Genomic DNA, 22,334 nt, shown 5'->3' on the forward strand with positions numbered 1-22,334 from the left:
TTGAACGATTGAACGATTTTTGACTGCATTAAAATGAATGGAATCGTCCAAGTCTGACTGCAAACACATCAGATGTCAGAAATCGTTATCTGACCATCGGGAACGCGCATCGTTGATCGTCCATTGTTCAGGCATGTCAGATATGAACGATTTTCCTTCAGATATGAACGACTGAACGATTTTTAAATCGTTATCGTTCATATCTGAAGGAAAAATCTGACCGTGTGTATGCACCATAAGCTGTGGAAGGAGGGGGTTTAAGGTTAGGTACTAGAGGGAGGATTAGGGGAGAAACGGAGGTCTGACCCAGAAGTTACGGTCACATGACCGCCAAGACCCAGAAGATGCAGCTGGAGCCACTGAAGCTGTTGAGAGAAGGTAAATCACCGCTGGGCCACCAGTGATGATACGTCAACTTTCTAACATCTACATGATGAATGTCGACATATCATACCCAAGCCCTACTACTCAATGGCACAAAATAAATAAACAAGTTACCATTGTGCATACAAATTATTTATTTATTTTTTGTGAACCTAGAGATGACATCACTAAGGATCCGCTGCATGACCAGCTACAGGCGACACGTGACAATGCACCATCAATACGGATAACTGCAACATGTGAGGTTCCATTGCAATATTAGATACAGATTACAGGTGGCAATTCACCATAAACACTGATAACTACATATGAGGTACTGATGCAATACTTATTATAGGCAACAGGTGATATTCAACACCAACAACAGCAAACTCATTAGCACTTACTTAAATCAGCACTTCTGCTAAAGGTCAAGTCAATTAGCTTTAAGAGACCTCACCTGTATGCAGCCTTTACAAGGCCCTCACTCACTGGACTGGGACTAAAAACTGCCATTTAAAGCACACAGGTCCACCTGCTGTGGGCTCCATGCACAATATTGTTGGTGCAGTGCAATGTGAAGCGTTGACAAAAGAAAAGAAAAAATTTAATTATCACGCTTGGCATTCTGCCCACACGATCACTTCCTTTGTTTTGCCAAGCAAAACCTGTGTGTGACGGCACTCGGAGCACCAGGAAAATGCATAAAAACCTAATGTTTAACAATAAAAGATATATAGTTAAAACACATGTATAATGCAGTTATTTGTATTACAACAGTGAATCCATGCTACTTCCCGCTGAACCAAACAAGTTTGTTTTGTTTTTAGACATAAAGGCCATAATAATTTGTTGAAACATGATAATTTACTATATGTAAGCCACAGAATCAAACCAAAGAGAATTTTTAGTTATTTTATTACACACTTTTTTTTTAATATATATTTACTGCAGTGTAAACAAACCATAAGTCAGTCACCATCCAACATGACCCCTTCCACCATGTACTTGAAATATGACTTTATAGCTGCCAGCCGGCCACTGAAGAACCACACCAAGCCACCATTAATCTATATTAGGCATGTCCAACCTCCAATAGGTTGTGAACTACTTTCACATGCCAAAACTACCCGTGATATACCAGAGCAGAGAGCAACACCCCAGACAGGAAAGAGGAACTGAACGGATGGTGACAGGTGCAGGGTGCTAGAATGAACACTAGACTGTTATACCTCATGCAAAGTCATTCAGCTATTAATCTTAAGAAATTAATCAGTTCACATCTTACTCGTGGGAATATCCCCTGCATCAATAATGATAGATATTATGGCGTGATAGTATGTAAAAGGTAAAATCAGAGTTATGGTATAACATACTATAGATAACTCTTTTTCTTCGAGGTCCATAGGGTCCACAGAATCTACCTTGGGGGTATGTAGTGGTAACGATCCATTGCTCCAAACAGCTTCTAGCTTGCAGCTCCCAGCATGCATCGGTCCTCCTCCCTATATACCCTGCCTCCAGCCACAGGCAGTTTGTAAACAAGCCTAACGGCAAGAGACAGAAAGTGTAGAAGGAAGTACATCGCACACAAGAAACACAACATACGAAGAGGGATTCAGTGATAGGAAAAAGCAAAAGAACAGATCCCAACTGAGGCCAGGTGCGTCAGGGAGGGTGCTCTGTGGACCCTATGGACCTCGAAGAAAAAGTTATCTAAGGTATGTTATACCATTGTACAGAGTAATAAATAATGTAGTGCGCCACTTATGGTTGAGGCTGCTCCCAAGAGAAATTGCCAATTCTCTTTTTTAGCTGAAAACAGCTAAAAACACAACATCTAATTTAATTGGAGCACCAATACTAAAAAGCTAAATACAACTCATGGTTTTTGTACCAGGAGCACAGCAACAAGTCACTATACATCTTCCCAAGCTACCATACGTCCTGGGCCAATGCAAGTACATACCTACCAGTGACTTTTGTAGGTTTGCTGGAATACGTTTTCTAGTGATACATTTACATTAAGTCAGCTGCTCTAATTAACCATATTAAATTGGATATTCATCCGTGTGAGTTGATTTTGCACAGTTATTGCTGAAAAATATGTCCATATTTATGTCCTTTTGATTGAAGGCTTTTTTAACTTTAGTAATTACATAACATGTAGAATATAATGGATATTAAATTTATTTGTACAAAAATCATAAAGTTGTATTTAGCTTTTTAGTATTGGCGCTCCAATGAAATTAGATTTTATGTTATACCATAACTCTGATTTTCTTCTTCAGGGTCCACAGAATATACCTTGGGGACGTCCTAAAGCAGTTCCCTTAAGGGTGGGGACACTCCTGCGCAGAGATGAGAATCCGCCGCCCAAAGGAAGCATCCTGGGAGGCAAAAGTATAAAATGCCTAGAATTTGATAAAAGTATTGACAGAAGACCAAGTAGCTGCCTTTGCAGAGCTATTCAGCCGAGGCGCCATGTCTAACCACCTACGATGGTCTGACAGACCGAGTAGACTGTGCTGTCACCTTGTTAGGAACAGGGAGATCAGCCTGTGTATAGACCTGAGAAATAGTCGTACGCACAAAGCGAGCCAAAGTCTGCTTGTTTGCTGGCCAACCTCGTTTGTGAAACCCATACAACACAAAGAGCGAATCTTATCTCCTGATGGAGCTGGTACGATCCACGTAAATACGAAGAGCTCACACCACACCCAGCGAAGCTTCACCTGTAGGCCGTCTGAAGACTGAAAGGCCGGAACTACAATCTCCTCATTTATATGGAAACAGGAAACCACCTTTGGAAGGTAACCCGTCTTAGTACGGAGGGCAGCTCTATTTTGATGGAAAATCAAATATGAAGAGCAACATGACAGAGCTGCCAAGTCAGAAAATCTATGAGCCGAGGCGATGGCGAGGAGAAAGAGTGTCTTTGCTGTTAACCATCTTACGTCCATCGTATCCAAAGGGAGCTGTCTGCAATACCCTGAGAACCAAAGTCAAATCCCACGGTGCCACCGGAGGGACAAATGGAGGATGCAGCCAGAGAACCCCCTGCAAGAATGTTCTAACATCCGGCAGAGGGGCAATTCTGTATTGAAACAAAACTGACAATGCAGAAATCTGAACTCTCAAGGTAGCCAGGCGAAGACCTAAGTCTAATCCCGCCTGAAGAAAAGCAAGTATTCTTGCGACTTTGAAAACCTTAGGGTCATATCCTCTGTGAGAACACCAAAGAAAAAATTAATGCCAAATTCTGTGATAGATACGGGCGGAAGTGGGCTTCCTTGCCCTCAGCATTGTCTGAATCACAGAGGCCGATAAACCATTGTCCTTGAGGACGGCAGACTCAACAGCCTTGCCGTCAAAGCCAATCGAGGTAAATCCTGATATAGGCAGGGACCCTGCACTAGCAGATCCGGCCATAGATGCTGTGGAAGTGGACTGTATATGGATAGACATGTCAGGTTGGAGAACCAATGGCTCCTGGGCCAGGCAGGGGCTATTAGAAAATTCAAGCAGGAAGGCGGCAGGATAATACTGAGGGAGATTGGAGGAAACGGGTATGCCAACCTGAAATCCCATCTCATCGCCAGAGCGTCCACAAAGCCGGCTGAGGGGTCCCTTGTCCTGGACTCGTACTGGGAACTTTGCGATTGTGACGTGGTGCCATGAGTTCTACGTCCGGTACTCCCCACTTGTCCACCAGGAGTTGAAACATCTACGGATGAAGAGCCCATTCTGCGGCGTGTATGTCCTGGTGTCTTAGGAAGTCCGCTTCCCAGTTAAGAATGCCTGGGATGAATATTGCCCAGATAGCCGGAAGATGGCATTCTGCCCACAGCATAATTTCCGCCACTTCCTTCATGGCTGCCAGACTTCGTGTGCCTCCTTGATGGTTGAGGTAGGCCACTGCTGTCGTGTTGTTGAACTGAACCTGGACCGGCCTGCCTTGTAGGAGGTCCTGCGCCATTATGAGCGCTCCGTGCACTGCCCGAAACTTCAAGATATTTATTGGTAGGAGACTTTCCTGAACTGTCCATCTTCCCTGAAAGGTGTGACTCGCATGCTTGCATCTGTGGTGAGGAGTACCCAATCCGGGACCCATAACGGACGACCCATATTTAAATGAGTAGTCTCCAGCCACCAAGTGAGGGAGAGTCACACCTCTGGTGAGATGTGGATCATCTGAGACTTTATCCAATAATACAGACCATCCCAATGAGCCAGAATCCAATTCAAGGGGACCTGGAGTGGAACTGGGCATAAGCCACCATATTGAATGTGGATACCATGAAGCCCAGCACCTGCATTGCCAAGTGTACAGACACTCTTTGCTTGCAGAGAAGACTACGCACACGAGACTGTAGTGCCACAATCTTGTCTTCTGGTAGAAGAATCCTCTGTCCCAGAGAATCCAGCAGCGCCCCCAAGTGTACCACCTGCTGAGTTGGAGAAAGAGAGAGGCCTTTTTCCAATTTATTATCCAGCCATGCTCCTGTAGGCAGACAATGGTCATCTGGAGAGGACATTGTAACATCTCCTGAGATTGTGCTAATATCAGGAGGTCATCCAAATATGGCAGTATCCTGACTCCTTGTCATCTGAGATAAACTGTCATGACTGCCATTATCTTGGAAAATACCCAAGGAGCTGTGACCAGCCCGAAGGGTAGAGCCTGAAATTGGTAATGTTGATGATCTACCGCCAATCTCAAAAATCTTTGGTGGGATAGTGCAATTGGAACATGCAGATATGCATCCTGTATGTCCAGAGAGACCATGAAATCCCCAGGCTCCATCACCAGCATAATTGACCGTAGGGTTTCCTATACGGAATTTTGGCACATTGATGAACCTATTGAGAGGCTTCAGATTGAGGATAGGGCGATGTTACCCATTTGGTTTTTGAACAAGAAATAAATTCAAATAAATAACCCTTTCCCTGTTGCGTCACAGGAATGGGGACTATGACTCCTGACTTCAGGAGGGCCCCAATAGACTCCCGGTAGGCCGAAGCCCTGACCAGGTCTAAAGGGAGGTTTGTATCCACAAAACTCTGAGGGGGATGCCTCAGGAATGTGATGGCATACCCCTAAGAGACCAGCTCTCGGACTAAGGCATCCGTAGTTGTCCGATACCAGGCCTGGGAAAACTGTAAAAGTCGGCCTCCAACCCTGAGACCGCCCAGGGGGAGGCCCGTCCCATCAGACAGTAGACTTACTGTCTGGCTTGGAGGCAGGCCGTTTGCTTGACCAAGATTTCTTGGGCTGACATGTCTTGCGGGCATGACTGTCTAGAGGAAGACTGAACCTCCGCCCTACTCTGTGGGCGAAAGGACCAAGCTGCCGACTGCCTAAACTTAGGGGTAGTTGTAGATGGCAATTCAGCTGACTTCGGTGTTGCCAGAGAAGTCATAATATCATCCAGCTCTGATCCAAACAGTACCTTCCCCGCAAAAGGCAAAAGATTCAAGAGCCTTCTCGGATCCTGCATCCGCCCTCCAGGTTTTTAGCCAAAGGGAACTTCGAGCTGCAACTGAAGTTGCAGAGACTTTAGAAGCTAAAATACCTGCGTCAATGACTGCTTCCTCCATATACACAGCTGCTTCTCGCATCTGAAAAGACTGCTGTTCTCTGGTAGCCTCAGCCATAGTACTTTCCAGAGATGTCGTCCATTCTTCCATAGCCTTCGCTACCCAGGCTACAGTCATAGCTGGTCTAATAGCTCCAGATAATGAAAATGATTGATTTCAAAGGATTGTCAAGTTTCTTATCTGTAACCTCTTTTAAAGAGGATTCTGCAGGAATGGGTAATGTAGCGCTCTTAATCAACCTCGTGACATGAGCGTCTATCGTTGGGGGAACTTCCCATTTGTTACACTCACCAAGTGCAAATGGGTACCGAAAGGTTATATTCCTTGTAGCAAGGAAATGCTTCCCAGCAGTACTCCATGCCTCAGACATAAGATTCGTCAGTTATTCAGACTGAGGAAAATAATCCTTAGCCACCTTTTTGACGAGTAAAGACCACCTTGACTGTCGGCGGGACCTCCTCTTCCTCTATACTGAGGACAGATCTAACCGCTCTCTCCAGAGAGTGGACATCCACAAGAGACTGATTGTGTTCTTCTACTGAGTAAAACCCAGAACTCTGAGTATCAGAGTCTGAAGAGGAGTCCGGGTCATCATGAGGCAGCTGATAGGAACCTCTCTTATGCCCCTATCTGGCTGCGGAGGAGCTATAGACGACGGCATACTCTGACTAGAGTGAGCAGTAGAATTAACCCAACAGAAATTCATGGGGGGCATAATATATATATATATATATATATATATATATATATATATATATATATATTAGATGCAACTGCTGTGAATACCCCATAGCATGGAGAAATACCGCGCCCGGGCATCTGCGACTTGGTCCACTAAGTGAGACAAAGCCTGATACCACCCAGGTGGTTCTAGCATTGGAGCTCTAGATGTACTGGCCTGAACAGGTAGCGGTTTACAACAGAGGCTACAGAATCCATCCAGGTTAACATCCTGCTCAGACAGGCCTGCCAAACAAGACACACATGATCTTAGTACCTGCATATCATCCTTCTCATCTACACCTTTAGACATGACAAATGTATAAATGGTGTAAGGTGTACAGTATAAATGCAATGTGACCTGCTATCAATGAAACCCCCCACACCTTTCAGAGGGATGAGGAGAAACACAGTGATAGGTAAAACTGACAGTTTGGAAACAAAAAGGTAGTACAAATACAGCAGCTAGCATTAAAGTCACATACAATGCATAAATATGCACAATTGCTATTGCAAATGGTACTCTGAATCAACTAGCCAGCCTGGAGGGGTAATGGTAGGATATAGAGTGCTATATACCAGACCCAAAGAAGAGGTATACAGGGAGACCGACCAACTTCTGAGACCAACAACTACAGCAGTACACACACACACACACAAACGCGATCTGCAATCGTCTCACCACGAGGTGGTCAATTATAGCAAGCCAGACGCTGAAATCCGTACCAGAAGTTGCGTCTGGGTTGGGGGAGGAGCGCTGCGATTTTGACGGCACGGGTACGCTGGCCTCATAGTAGTAGATGCTTACTAGTGCGTCTACTACCAATCCCCGGTGACAAACGATAAGGACCCAATCGTCTTAGTGAGGAAAGTCACGAGACCTTCACCCGCACCCGATGCGTCTCCTACACCGGATGCCAGGACTGCCACGCATTTACCTGTCATCTCCATGCCAGACCTGCAGTCCGGACCTCAGCACAGGAGCTACCTAAGCCACGCTGAGGCCAACCGAGAACCTCAAGGCATATAGCAGTACTGGTGTTTTTGGCCCTGGCGCAGGTAGTAGGAGTCGCAGTACCTGTGTCTTCAACGGCGCCTGGTACTGCTAAACTCGGTAGTTCAGGAACTCAAAGAAAAAGAAAAGAAGCCTGGGACTGCCTAGGCAGTCCCGCTGTATAACAGGTGCGTCTGGATACTTGCTGCACACCAAACAAAAAAAACCTGAATGCCTGTGGCTGGAGGCAGGATATATAGGGAGGAGGACCGATGCATTATGGGAGCTGCAAAGCTAGCAGCTGTTTAGTGCAATGGATCGTTACCTCTACATACCCCCAAGGTAGATTCTGCAGACCCTAAAGAAGAAAGGTTAATTTGCATCTGGATCAATGATCCCAATATTGGAACAATTTACAGCGCATACACATGCATAGGACACAGGTGATGATGAGCTCTAGTTACGTTTCTTAAAAGTTAAAGTATTGTATTCCTCAATATCGTACTCACACTAGCATTTAATGCGACTAAAGCTGGATACAAACTTGGCCGACCTAGCTATACCACTTACCAATCGGCCGCTTGATATGTCTGGCCTGATATTACAACTGGGCAGGCATTTAAATTTGTCCGCCCAGTTATGATGTTAGTGTTGATGGTTCCAGTGTATGGTGGTCGGTGTCACCCGTACACACAAGCAGATGTGACTATATATCTGTATCGTCTGTGAAGTAGGAACGACGTTCACAGACATATCGTCTGTACGCATGGACAGATGCACTATGCGATATGTCATTTATCAGCTGTATGAACGACATATTGCATAGTATATATTACTAAATGGAGCAGAAATATTTAGCAGTAATCTTTTTCTTTGTAATACTATAGCACTGTGAAAATAAAGTTGTCACATTATGAAATACATAGCATTTGAAAACACTTGAATCATTCTTATGATCAACTGAGTGCACAGCTAAAACACCTCAGGTCCACAATATTTTGCAGGAATTGCTTTACCATTTACCAAACTACATTTATACAGCAATAAAGAAAATACATATTAAACTTCTGGACCCAGTGCTTTCCAAAGGGATAGGGGTGGGTCCAAGGTGTTTAGTGACATGGTGGATGCAGTTCCAGACAGTAGTATTAAGGCAGATACAGACTTAACGATATGCTCCATGAGTGATATCGTTAAGTGTTTGGTCTTGTTTGTCCAGGCTCTCCCGGGCAAACGACATTGGGCATACACACTGAACGATATCGTTCAGTGACTTCACCCTGCACATCCCCGAACTTGCAGTGCCTGACGACATCATCAGGTTGTCCTGCAAGCTCGGGCGATGGAAGACAACGTTAAGGATCCACGGGAGGACGCAACGTGAACGATATTGTTCAAACATATTTGACGATATGAACGCTATAAATGATAGCAATATCGTTATCGTCCACTTTATCGTCTAGTGTGTATGAGCCTTAAGACAACCTTGGGTACTGAATAGCTGTGAGAAGACAGGAAGTGACATCTGTTCCTGTATATATCACAGAAAGAGAAGCAGAAAGAATGAGTGTAGAAAGCGTGTTGGCAGTTCTACTCAGAGAGGTCCCAATCACCAGGAACAAGCTACCACTAAGCCAGCTAAAGGGAAAGGAGTGCACAGCAAAAGAAGTTTGGTGAAAGCTTGAGTCCTGAAGTTGATGGGCGGAGCAGAGAGAAAGTAAAGGTAGAAGACACGGGGGTATATGTACTAAAGTGCGGGTTTTTAGAAGTGGAGATGTTGCCCATAGCAACCAGATTATATTTAACATTTATCTAGCACCTTCAAGAAGATAGTTAGAATCGGACTGGTTGCTATTGGCAACATCTCCGCTTCTAAAAACCTGCACTCTATTAAATATACCCCATACCCTACAGCCTGAATGCGAGAAATTCTTACTACCAGCCAGGAGAGTAGAGAGACTTTACCACTTTTAGAGGAGAATTCAATTGGGCGGAATAATGTGGTAATTTTTTTTTTTTTGCGAACTAAGGTTTTGCACCTTTTGCGTGCGATTATCGCGTCTATGCGCAATTCAATTCCAAAAGTCGTGATGCGGCATTCACGTGAAAATTCTTCCTAGTTTTACCCGCGATAAGTAAAGGAGAAAATGGGGAAATCTGCCTGTACCTCAAAATAAGTCAAAGTAAAATAGGATAACAATATCTAAGTGTATTAGTGGCCCTATTAAAAGTATTTGGGGTTTTTAAATTATGTCAAATGACTGTTCTATGCATATTTATATAATGATAGAAAGTGTTTTTTTGGTAAAATAAATGTGCTTTTTAAATTGGGGGTGCATAAAAATATCTATAGGTATATAGATGTGTGTCATTTAAAAACACGAAGAAAAAAAAAAACCCTTTCATAATGTGTCTAACACCAACCTGCAATATAAAAATCACCTTTCCCGTTCATACAGCACCCTCATACCTGTCCCACATCAATTAACCTATTTTCCTGCATTTTTTTCACCCCAAAAATTACACGTCATTATTGCCCATATTAATATGATTAAAAACTTATTTTTGCCTAATTAGTCATTAAGGAGGGTGTCCCGGTGTTTCTGAACCAAGGAACTGATTCAGTATGGATCGATTTTGGATGAAACGCAGCAGACAAAATATGTTAATGCCTGCCAAAGCTCATCCGCCATAACGATGCCCAATGCTTCCTTCCAATATCCGTCCAACCTCGCTCTTCTGTGTAAACATCGGCACCATCGACGCACATTGGCCAGTCACGCAGCATTTACACCTATATGCGAAACTAGATCACCCATTAGCCAGACCGCCATAAATGAAATCTCATTTACTGTACCTCCGCGGCATAGGATATTTTTCTTTTATGTATTGTTATATGACTGTATTGTAAGTTGTTATTTATGCGAGTTCTTGGCGTACAGTAAACCAGAGCTAAATTCCCAGTATACGGCTGTATACTTGGTCAATAAAGTGGATTCACATGGTGAAGGAACGTCTACTTGTATCGGGTAAGTGTGGGTCTTTTGGTTACTTTACATTTTCTTTTCTCCCTAATGACTGTGTTTGAGACCAACGAAACAAATTAAATTTGTGACTGTTATTTGAAATACATATTTATTACTTTAAGTCCCAGAGTGCCGTCCTCTGTTGTTTTTACTATTCTATTAGTTTACTCATTTATGGACAGGACACCAGGGATATATAGTGGTTATGTGATCAATAAATTTCATTAATCAAGTGTAGAGCAATATTGAGATATAATATATATATATATATATATATATATATATATATATATATACACACATATATACATATATATACACACACACACACACACACACACACACACACACATATATACATATATATATATACATACACACACACACACACTTTTGCAGAATGGGTGGGTCCCCGGGGAGGCGTTCCGCTGCGGCCAATCCCTGGCTCCTGAGTCGGCTGAGATGTTGTACGCTGCAGCCAATAGGAACCTACCCTGTCTAACCCTTCAAAACTGGAGGAAAAATTATTCGCTGCCGCCATACCTGCTATTTGGAGGCGGAGCCAGAGACCCAGCTCATGTAGAGACGGAGGAGTGAAGGGGCATTGTAACGCAAGCAGAGTATAGTAATGGGGTGTTTGCAGAATTATAAACAAATGCAGACCTGCACGGGTATACATATACACCTGCCAAGCCATAACACCTCTGTTTACTTTCCCTGTAGCCAACGAAGCGGAAGACCTGCAGCATTACACTCCTGCCCGGCACCCTCTGACATGGACCAAGCACAGGCAGTGTGCTACATGCCTGTCTGAATAGAAACTCAGAGGCAGGCATTTACATATTGGTTCGCCCGATCACCACTCCACGTGACCCGGGAGTCTATTCACAGTGAACTCTGTACAGTCAAGAGCAGAAGGGGCAGCCAAGGAACAGAGCGACTGGATGCACCACTGCCAGGTCCCATTTTAACACCTTGGGCCGGCCGCTGTTATTTGCATGAGCGCGGTGGCTGTCTATTGCAAATAGGATAGTGCAGATGCGTGGCCACGCCCCCTCTCTATGTCCAGCCAAAAGCACAGTGGAGATGTGAAGCCCCGCCCCCAGACTCTTGTTTCCCCTGCCTGAGGCCAGCGCGGTCATAGGCTAAAGTGTCAGCCTGTTTTTGAACAGCCTGCCAGGTGGCTGCTGCGAATGAGGGTGAGAGTACCGCAGCATACCTGGGCCTCGCCGGCTCTAATCCCCGGCTCCCCTCCACCTCTAATACCCGGTGGCATCCAGCCCCTTCTCCTATCCCTGCCTACTTCTCTTAACCTCTGCTCACCTCCACCTCCTCCTCTTTGTGGCTCTCATTCCCCTCTAATACCCGGTGGCAACCAGCCCCTTTTCTTGTCCCTGCCTACCCCTAGCTCCCCTCTCCGAATCCTCCTGTCACCGGCTTCCCACCTCCTACACCTGGTCTCGGATTCCCACCTCCTACACCCGGTCTCGGATTCCCACCTCCTACACCTGGCCTCGGCTTCCCACCTCCTACACCTGGCCTTGGCTTCCCACCTCCTACACATCAAGACAAGGAGCAAAATGGACCTGCAGCATGAGCGCAGCGGCCCCCATCCAGCTCCCACAGAATAAAAAGGACAGATCGCAGACTGTTAAATAAACTGGAAAGCATGGGATTGGATACAAAGATAGTTGAATGGATAAGATCATGGCTGCAGGATAGGAAACAGAGAGTTGTAGTAAACGGAGTGCAGTCTCAAGAGGGAAATGTTACCAGTGTAGTACCTCAGGGATCTGTACTTGGACCAGTGCTTTTTAATATCTTTATTTGTGACATTGCAAATGGTATTAAAGGGAAACTATGCCTTTTTGCAGATGACACAAAGGTATGCAACAGGGTAGACATACCAGGAGGGGTAAAACAAATGATTGATGATCTTCGTAGACTAGAGGAATGGTCAAGAATGTGGCAACTACAGTTTAATGCCAAAAAATGCAAGATCATGCACTTGGGTCTCAAAAATCCAAAGGCTAAATATAGTATTAATGGCACTATACTGGAAACTACTGAAGAGGAAAGGGATCTAGAAGTCACTATTTCAGGTGACTTAAAGGCAAGCAAACATTGTAACGAAGCAATGAGGAAGGCAAGTCAGATGCTTGGTTGCATAGGGAGAGGAATCAGTAGCAGAAAGAAAGAAGTGATAATACCACTGTATAGGTCATTGGTACATCCTCATCTCGAATACTGTGTTCAGTTCTGGAGGCCATATCTCCAGAAGGATATTAATACATTAGAGATTGTACAAAGAAGGGCAACTAAAATGGTGCAAGGTCTACACCACAAAACGTACCAGGAAAGACAAAGATCTTAATATGTATAGTTTGGAGCAGAGAAGAGAAAGGGGGGACATGATAGAAACATTCAAATATATAAAAGGGATTTAACAAGGTAAAGGAAGGAAACATTCTTCAAAAAAATAAGTATTAGAACAAGAGTACATGTTCTGAAACTGGAGGGTGGTAGGTTCAGGGGAAATTTGAGGAAAAATTACTTCACAGAAAGGGTAGTGGACAAGTGGAATAGCCTCCCATCAGAGGTGGTAGAGGCTAAGACAGTAGAGCAATTTAAACATGCATGGGATAGACATAAGGATCAATAAGGGTTGAGGTAACAATATGCTAAAAATGGGGCAGACTAGATGGGCCAAGTGGTTCTTATCTGCCGTCAAATTCTATGTTTCTATGACAGAAGAATGCACAGCTAGACGCAAATAATTCCTTAAGCATGTTTGTTCAAAGGTAAGAGAACAAATCTTTTAAGTATCTTTTTAAAATGTATGTATTGGTTCATGGTTTTTCATAAAGTTATGCTGAAATTACAGGTTCTGCATAGTTTTATGTATCACCACTATGTACAGTAAGAACAGTAATGCAGAAGATTTCACAGAAATCTCCTGCAGAGGGCTAACTACCGCAGCAGGCTTCAGTTCCCATTATTGTCAATGGGGACTGCAGTCTTAACTCTAGGTACAAAACAGATGCTATTTGGTGTATCAGATGAGTATCCTAGGGGTATGTGGGCAGGTTTGAATGGTATATGGGGAGGTCTAAAGCATAAATTATGATGGGACCCAAAAATGGTCAGGGAGTACCCCATATTTTTAAAGTGGCGGGTCCCTGGGACCCACATATTTTCTCACTCAGTGCGATCAGCCTTCTGCAACAAGACTTTCACAGACTATACTTCAATCCACCCTCAGTATTCTGGTCACTCAACTTCAGCCTGTCACTCACTCACAGTGACACTATTTTCACCCTCCCTCAATGTCCCAAAATAAAAAAATAAACCCATGAGAATTATGATATTTTTACACAGTCTACAACATACACACAGTGCCTGTCCAATGGCTCCTACTTCTTGGGAGACTGGCCGGAGCAGGGGTGATGGAACAAGCATCAGAGAGAAGTGTGCAGAGCAGCGCACAGAGAGGGGGTGAGATGGGGTGGAGTGGGAAAGCAGACTGAATTAATTGATGCCGGGTCCCTTAACGTGTGTGTGTGTATTCAGTATGGATCCATCTTTTTAAGTATACTTAGGGCCTGAGTCAGACGCAGATGCAGGTGTCCTTGAGTCTTCTGCCACAGTCATATCTGCATCATTATGTCCATGTCGCTCCATCATTATGCTGCAGAACGCCACAGTAAAATCCGGCACCTCAGTGTTGTCAGTGCAGACCGTGACTGCACTCTCTACACTGACTGGCAGTGGCTTCCTATTGGAGCGCCGTCTGCCAGTCAGATACACAACAGGCAGTCTCAGGAGGAAGTGTCTCCTCCCCCTGGTACTGCCAGTCCGGGCTGTTATTGCAGAGAGTGGCTTCCAGGAGGAAGACGCTACTCTGTCTTTCAGCCAGCCCTACCCGGCTCCTAGGGGCTGCAGAAGATGCAGCCCTTTGGAAGTCGGTGAAAATGCGCATGTGCGGCTCTCCGCCGCTAGTGCGCATGCACGGGTCTCCGCCGCTAGTGCGCATATCACATCGATTGTGCAGGTGCGGAGACCAGGCCAGTAGCTACTCCAGCGGTGAGTCCCCCACGGGGTGAGTCTTTTTGGCGGCGGGAGCCCCCCTCCTCTAAGAGGGTAGGAGCCACCGCTGATCATACATTAATAAGGACTGTGGATTTTAAACATCCGTGTGAATATATTTTGATGTAAATGTGATATTCATTGTTTATAGTGTTTTATATACTCTTGTAAAGGGTACTTACTGTGCAAGTGTGCAGGATGTGATATAATAGGCAAAGAGGGCTTTTAGGACTTTTTTACTGTTATATATTTCCATATGTGAGTTATCTAAGATGTTGTTTGGATTATTGGAGTGTTTTACCACATACGTAGTTTAAAGCCTATATTGAGGTATTGTATTGCAGTTACTGGGATGTGGTGTGTATTGTATGGCGATTACAGGGATGCTGTACGTTTTGAATGCGGGTCACTGGTATGCTAGATGTATTGTTATGGTTTGCTAGCCCCACAAATGTTTGCGTTGGGCCCAGGGCCAAAATTATGCTTGTAGGAGCACTAGGGCAGCCAATTTGTGGGGGGCCTCCACTAATAATATTGACATCTCCCCCCCCACCCACACCTGCTTCCACCATTGCTATACCCCTTAGTACATCTAGTTTTTTTTCTTTAACAATGCAGATCCGCCCTTCCCCACAATGTGCCAGACAAGCAGCTCATAGCACCTGGAGGAGTGTTAAAAAAAGCATCTACATGTTATTTCACTCTATCAGAATACTAAAGCTCCTGGAGGACTAGACAACCCCTTAGGCCCTCACCATTCACCACAACAAAGCGTCAGAAAGGGTAACCTGATAATAGGTATTAGGCTAAATATCTTTGATGCCTAACTAATGGTCATGAAATAGTGTGGCTAACTTCCAAAGTAACACAAGTTCTGGCGAGGGGTTGGAACTGGGACCATCCGTTACCAAATGTCTAGTTTTGCCTAGGCTTACACCAGTTCTGACCAGCCGCAGATATTGCAAGTCCTGTTGCACGCCGTGGGCTCTCAAGCTGCTTAAGCAATGGCTAATTTATGTACGCCCAAGCAACGGCGTTCAAACGGACAGGCACGCCTGTATTTTACCAACCACTTCCCCCGTTACCGCCCCCAAATACTCTCAGCCTGTCACTCACTCTGCGATGGATTTCTCTGTGCGTGTGTAATCGCATTACGATCGCAGTGCGTTTTAAACACATATGGTCAATGGCTAATAATCGCCTGATCTGAGTACGTAGTTGCATTTGCAAACCCTGCTGAATTAGACCCAGAGTCCCGACATTTTTACCTTGAAATAGGGATTTTCCCCAACTTTTCAGCTGCTCAGGAGGCGGTGAAAACTTTTTGCGACTTTATGTTATGGAGGATTAACACCCGCGAAAACCACAGTTAATAGGATAGCGTGATAAGTACAAATTCGCACAATATGCTATTTTTCGCGGCTAATTGATTTCCCCTATTTGAGGCAGTTATTCATTAGTCTCATAGAGAATGCTGTCCTAACAAAGACTAGTGGAGAAGGCAGTCAGTCCAGCAGGCAAATATGCAAGACTATTAGAGCGGATTGCTCTGGGAGTGGAAGACCCATAGACAAGTCTGTAACAGTGAAAGTATATAGCTTGCCATGAATCCTATACAAGCTGCATGGAAGGCAGAGGAATGCAGGTCCTATTCCAGGTCAGAATTAGCGAGTGATATCAGTCATGGGGAAGAAGGAAAGGAAGACTCCAACACAGAAATAAACAGAGTTATTACACCCCACATAAATCCAGGGAGAGTCCAGGATCATCCCACTTGCCTGCTGTTCGCATGTTTGTTTTTTTTACACACACACATATATACATACATACACTATTAGTTACTTCATAGACCGTGAAATAAGATGCAAAATTCTGGAAAAAGTAGCTGAGTGTCTAAGTAGAGTCAGGCATTTCACGCACTTGGCACCAAAAAAGGAAAGGTGTAATAGGGCACATCTGTACTTACACAGATCAGTCTGGACGAAAGGACACTAACATCACTATGCAGTCAAAGTTTTATTTTAACCCGGAAAAATACCTTATTGTTCTCAGTATAGAGAACAAACACTTTACTGGTATTCTATTCCTGTTTAGCATTTCTTTTCTATAAGATAATGATCAGGCTCATATGTCCAGAGATGCATAAGATGCATGTACAAGGGCTAATGCAAACACTGATTATTACATAATATAATAAGTTTTTATTTATATTTTGAAGTTTGAGTTGGAACATTTCTACCGACAACACCCAAAATTGTCTCCGGCTTCTATTTTAAACATATTTCGTGTTTGTTTTTTTTACATAATGACCCTTTCATTATTTTATTTGCGCACCAATAATTTCATGATTAAAAAATGCACACAGAGGAGAGTCATATGCTGCCTTATGAACTAAGAAATACATAGTCATGTAGGATAGGAATAATACATGAAAGCCACGGATTTGCTTAGACATACTACTGATCAGGGGTGTATTAGGAGAGGAGGAGGCCTGTGTGCAGGCTCCATCCACTCCACCCGGCAGCGCACTGAGCGCAGCAGACTCCGGGCTCTAGAATAGACTCTAGTGCTATGCCAGAGTCTACTGCACATGCGCAGGTCACCGGGGAATTGGAGCGGCAGCCATTTTCCTGGTGATTTATCTACTGGGTCTCCACAGCGGCCATTTTCAAGGCGATATGTACAGTGACGCGAGACTAGAGAGGTATTTCATAAATGGGTGCAGAGTGTGCGGTGTATGCCCCCCTGGACCCATGTGCATCGCACACCCTGCACTCATTATAGATACGCGTCTGCTACAGTATATAAAAATAGATCATATAGGCAGCTAAAAATGAAGCCGCTATATATTCTTAAAAATTAGTTTTACTCACCAATGTGAATGACATTTCAACCATATATTTTAAATGTAATCCAATATTAATGAATACCATTTTGTATTGCATTCCGAGTAAATAATTCATTGAAGTTTTGTGCGTTTTTTTTTTTTTCATTTTATTTTTCAATTGGTTTTCAGTGAAAAGAAAAAACAAACTCAAACATGAAAATTAAAACGCTTCCCAACAGGCACCAAGGAAGTGAAAAATTCATAATGTAAAGCATCAGTAGGGATAGAATCCAATTTTCTCCTTTAATGGATTTCAATTATCATATTTTGTCATGAAATGACAAAACCAAAGGAAAGTCTTTAAATGGCAGTGAGAATTATATGAACAAGCACATGATTCCATAGATCCCTACTGGCTCAGTAAACGTCAGTTAAATACACACAAGAAACAGCTCCGGAACAGCGCACTTCATATCAAATTCAAGGATAAAACACCCCAGTGAGCATTACAGCACAAAATGAAATTTGTTCCAGAAACAAACCAAATCAGAGCACGATAACTTTTCAGGTTTTATAGCAATATGCTTGACCGAAGAGTTACCTGCACACATATCCCCTTGTGAATGCATGGATGTGTAGGAGGCGCTATAAAAGGTTAAAAATGTTAAACATCTCTGTACTAGCCTCAATAAAAGCTATTAGAGAAAGAGATGACAGCAGATTTCTGTGCCACAAGTATTCTAATTTATACCAACAATAGAGTCAGGTTTTAAAGAGAAAATTACATTTGCACATGCCCATCTTCAAAATATTACACATTTGTGAATGTATATATACACAAACACATACATACATATAAAGTATAGAGGGTAGAAAAGTAGTAAGACTTGCATCACCAAAGACGATGTTCAGTATTCAAAATGGGATGTAGTCAATATAGGGGGTGAAGGGGGGAGGGCTACGATACTTACCTAGCCCGTCGGGATTCTGAGCATCGGGATGCCACTGTCTGTATTTTGACAGCCGGCATCCCGACTGTCAGTCTCCCAAGCAGACAGCATGCAGGGAGAGGTGATGAAGTGGTATGAGACAACTTCAGCACTCTGCACTGACAACTAAATTTTTTCCTACCACATTTGACGGTCTACTCTTTTTATTCAATCTATGATGTACAAATGTTATTGCACTATTGCAGTGGTTCTCAAACTCTGTCCTCAGGACCCCACACAGGTCACGTTATACAGGTCACCCAGCAGGTGCACAGGTGTATTCATTACTCACTGACACATTATCCACAGGTGGAGCCAATTATTTAACTTGTGATTCTGTGAGACCTGGAAAACATGCACTGTTTGGGGTCCTGAGGGCTGAGTTTGAGAACCTGTGCACTATTGATTGCTTTTATTTAAGTAGACCATAAATGGACACCATTATCAAAACATCTAACATTAGAAAGATGGCATATAAAGATATGTTTGCAAGTATCCACCTTCTGAGTATATTTGGATGACTAATGATTCACATTGAAAATAATTTTCTGCATCACACTATTAAACCACTTCGTTGTGGATAACAAGTAGGGCTCGTCCCCCACATGGGGCATGATTCAGAGTTGCATGCCATGCCAATGTTTTCGTGGTTTAGCGATTGTCGGCCGTCTGCGCATGCGTCTGAGTCGCACAGCACATTCGTCAAGGTACATTACCATAGTCTCTTGCAGACCATTTACTTGCAGTGTGATTGACAGGCAGGGAGTGTTTGGGGAGGTGACGGGGAGTGGTGGCTAAAAAAGTGTCACAACTGTTTTGGGGGCGTGTCACATCCTGCGCCTACAATCCAGTACGCAGTAAACATGGCCACGGCGTCTCATTTCCTGTAGCACTTCTGCGCGACCTTAGAGTTACTCAGGCCTGCTAACATCGAATGATCTGCGACTGATGCTGCGTTTTTGTACGGAGATACTTGGATTTGCAAAGATGCCGGTGGGTGACAACACATATCCCGGCGGCTGCGATATTTGCACAACAGCTGAATAGGAATCGCAGCTGCGGTGGCAATAGCGTACAATTCTGAATCAGGCTCATATACAATAAGACTGCAGAGGATGAATCCCACTCTCTCTCCCCGCAGCCAATGGCAACTAAGGGGGAGAAAAATAAATAGATTCAACTGTCCCCATCAGTCCCAAAGAGCGGTGGGGACTGTGTGCGTGTTGGGTATATTTTGTTGACATTCAACGTGTCGACAATTATAAAATTTGAATCATATGAAGTAAATATAAAATAAATGGTACTGAAAACCAATCATTAAATAATGAAAATTCAAAAATAGCGCTAAGTAAACATTTGTACATTTATTGCATCAAAATATCACACTGAATTAAGAAATAATTTCAAACAATAAATATAGGATAAAAATTGGTCTGGACAGGCTAAGAAAAATATAAATATAGCAATCTGTATAGATCTTAACAACCATATAAGTGAAAATATACAAATCATCTCCCAGTGTATAAATGTGATCCTTCAGCAGCAGGTGTCAAACACTTGGGAATAGAATATGCGTGGAGTAGCGATCTCAGATACCCCAAGTGTCTGAGATCGCTACTCCAAACATAATATTATATTGCCAAGTGTTTGACACCTGCTGCAGAAGGATCTGGGTATCTTAGGAAAAAAGGATTTTCTACTAACTGCAGATTTAATAAAAAAAAAAAAAAAAAAGGGGAGAGCGCAGTTAGTAGTAAATCCTTTTTTCTTAAGGTTCAGGTCAGCATCATCCAATAAGAATAAGTATGTTTCTTATTGCCTGCTGCTGCACGTCACCGTAATTTACCGGTCGAGTGTACGTGGTCATCCAGTCGATCAATGCTTTGGCCACCCCTGCCCTAATCCTAACCCTTCCCTCCCATAGGCTAACTCTAACCAGGCTCGAACTGGGCCACCGGCGATTCGGTGAAATCTGGGTGGGCCCCCCTGATTTGTAGCCACACCCTCTATTGGGGGAGGGCGCGGCATACGGAGCCGTCCACTAGAGCAGGCTGCAATGCAAGTGCATCACAGCTGTGACTGACCTGGCCGGCAGCTACACGCAGAGGACCAGAGCACACTGCAGTCAACACTGCACTACTGGGTAATAAATCCCAGTAGTCTCTGCAGAGTGGCATGTGCTGAGCTCTGATTGGAGGAGCCCATCACATGCTCCTCTGATCCTGAAGATCAGCAGCAGCACAGCCTCATGGGAGTGATTTATTTTGAGACTGACTGTTGCTCTGCCGCTGCCTGAGAATGCCGTTTCTTCAGAGGAGTACACAGTTTGGCATAATGTAGTGGCATAGTGTGGGCACTACAGTGCAGTATAATGTAGATGCAATACACTGGCATAATATGGGGCACTACAGTGTGGCATAATGTTAGTACATGTGTAGTTGTCTCATTTACCCACAACTGACCAGCATTGCAAAGGTTACTGGGTGGCTCACCAATACCTCGGACTCCTCCATGCTTACCACTACTTATCTGCACTACCCCTCTCATCCAACCTTACCAAACACTCACTCTCTGCATTTCCTCCCTGACCCCTGCATACTCACCATTACCTATCTGCACTACCCCTCCTGATCAAACACTATCTCTTTGCACCACTGCAAAAAAAGTATATACTATGTTTTGTTTTTTAGTTTTTCCAAGATCTGTATCAGAATACACAGTAGAAAGCTTACCGATTTTGAAGTAGTAATCATGAATACACAACTATTAGCAAGCTGATTATGCACCAGATAAATTAATAAGTATCTTAACTGCTGGAGGGTTATTCCTTACAGCAATACATCCTTATCCAAGCCTTTAAGTGCAAACTTTTTAACCATGTTCTCCACACACAGAGGAGGGGGGTAATTGTGAAGCATAGCTGTGCCAATATTTACACACATGCTTATTTACTTTAACAGTTAGGGCTTTCTTTCTGAGTAGTGGGCTGCCCAAATAAAAAAATAAAAAAAAACACTTCCACAACTCCTCCTAAAGCTGGGTTTAGACAATTCATGCCAACAGACAAATGGAGCTCAATATTTAACCAAGAACCTGCCATTTATGTCAGGACAGTTCTCAGATTACATTCTCTTTCCTCTGAGTTTTTTATTTTGTAACAGACAAAAATATTTTAAACATTCATATTCTTCCTTTGGCTCAACAAAATGCACCAAATAATTATTTAAATATCCATGAGAATCAAATCTTATACAGACAAAAGAGCTCAATGTTAAACAAGCAATCAGTACAGGAAATGTTTTGGCTTGCACAATTACAGCTATATTCACTTTCCGTTCACGTACATGAGATAATGACCTAATTTACAGTTGCAGTGACAGGGTAAAAGCATTTTAATGCGGAAAAGGCAACGGATTTATAAAAATAAAAGTGGTGATCTGCAGGTTACATTGTGCTAGGCCACTGAAGGATCAGCCCCCGCTGCTTTCCTTTATCCTACTTAGTGCATGGGTGATTAAGCACATGCCAGTATTATGTCCAGGAGAAGGAGCCTGTCTACTTAAATGAATAGTACCATATGTAATATAACAGACCAGCAGAAGATTTACAAAAATAATCACATTTATCTATTTAAATTTATGTAACAAAAGTAATTTTGCGCTGAAAGGTTAAAGAAAAAAGAACAAATAACTGAAAAGTGCACATTAAATACATTACCTGAAAGTAAA

At 43.4% G+C, this 22,334-nt stretch overlaps 1 protein-coding gene across 1 annotated transcript in view; it reads right to left on the minus strand.

Moving 5' to 3' along the window:
* The window catches only part of PREP (prolyl endopeptidase), a 126,838-nt gene that overhangs the window by 86,650 nt on the left and 17,854 nt on the right, over window positions 1-22,334 (minus strand). The gene's annotated exons all lie outside the window — the stretch shown is intronic.

Source organism: Taudactylus pleione, unplaced genomic scaffold (assembly GCF_031769625.1).
Source record: "Taudactylus pleione unplaced genomic scaffold, aTauple2 ptg000046l, whole genome shotgun sequence".
Lineage (NCBI taxonomy): Eukaryota > Metazoa > Chordata > Amphibia > Anura > Myobatrachidae > Taudactylus > Taudactylus pleione.